This window comes from Seriola aureovittata, chromosome 15 (genome assembly GCF_021018895.1).
Source record: "Seriola aureovittata isolate HTS-2021-v1 ecotype China chromosome 15, ASM2101889v1, whole genome shotgun sequence".
Taxonomy (NCBI): Eukaryota; Metazoa; Chordata; class Actinopteri; order Carangiformes; family Carangidae; genus Seriola; species Seriola aureovittata.
This window is the reverse complement of record NC_079378.1, coordinates 5,682,455-5,683,313: the sequence shown is the minus strand read 5'-3', so window position 1 is coordinate 5,683,313 and position 859 is coordinate 5,682,455.

Sequence of the window (859 nt, the reverse complement as noted above, 5' to 3'; positions counted from 1 at the left end):
TGGACTGTGCCTTAAACAACAAACTATTTTCTGATCATACACATGATATTTGTCCTCTGCATGTTTCCATTAAACTTCTATCTTGTGTGTGCTGCATTTATTACTCACCACTACTAAAGTTTTATCATTTGCTGAATCTGCCGAAACATGCAATGAAACAGTTTCCTGTGAGTTCATAAGCACAGTTTAATTACGTAACTTACTTAGTTGGAAACGTTTTAATCATACCGAGAAAGAGAGAGAGAGAGAGAGAGAGAGAGAGAGAACCCCAAAGAGCGAACATATCTTCCCTGTATGGATGTTCAACAGAACAGCTACAGCCACTGGTCATAAAGATCTATTGGCTGCTACGTCCCAAATGTCACCCGTCTGTTGCTGTACAATAGATTTTCACTGCTTCTAGGGCCATTAGTGAACTTTGTCAGCATGACTAATTTATTCCCTTTTGTGTGATGGGTTTGCACATTATTGCAAAAATCAGAAATATGACCAAGAAAAAATTAGAGGTTTTCATTTGCTGGAAGGTCACTTTTTTGTTTTGTTATTAAAAATAAATCGAGCCCAACATATAGCAAATAATCTTGTAATTAGTAGTATAGCTATGGTTTAGTATTTAGTGTGTGTGAGTGTGTGTGTGTGTGTGTGTGGGGGGGGGGGGGGGGGGGGGACAGTAGTTACTTTGCCTGATTCCCTGCAGTTGTTTTCCTCCTTTCCTGAAATCTCTCAGGTGAGTTCCGCCTTCCTCCACACAGCTGATTGGACAGCAAGAGGAATCCTCTGTTCTGATTGGCTCTGCTCCCTGTCGGTCTTCGCTTGCAGGTAGCAGGTCCATACTTGAGCACAGGTGAAAACCTACCTG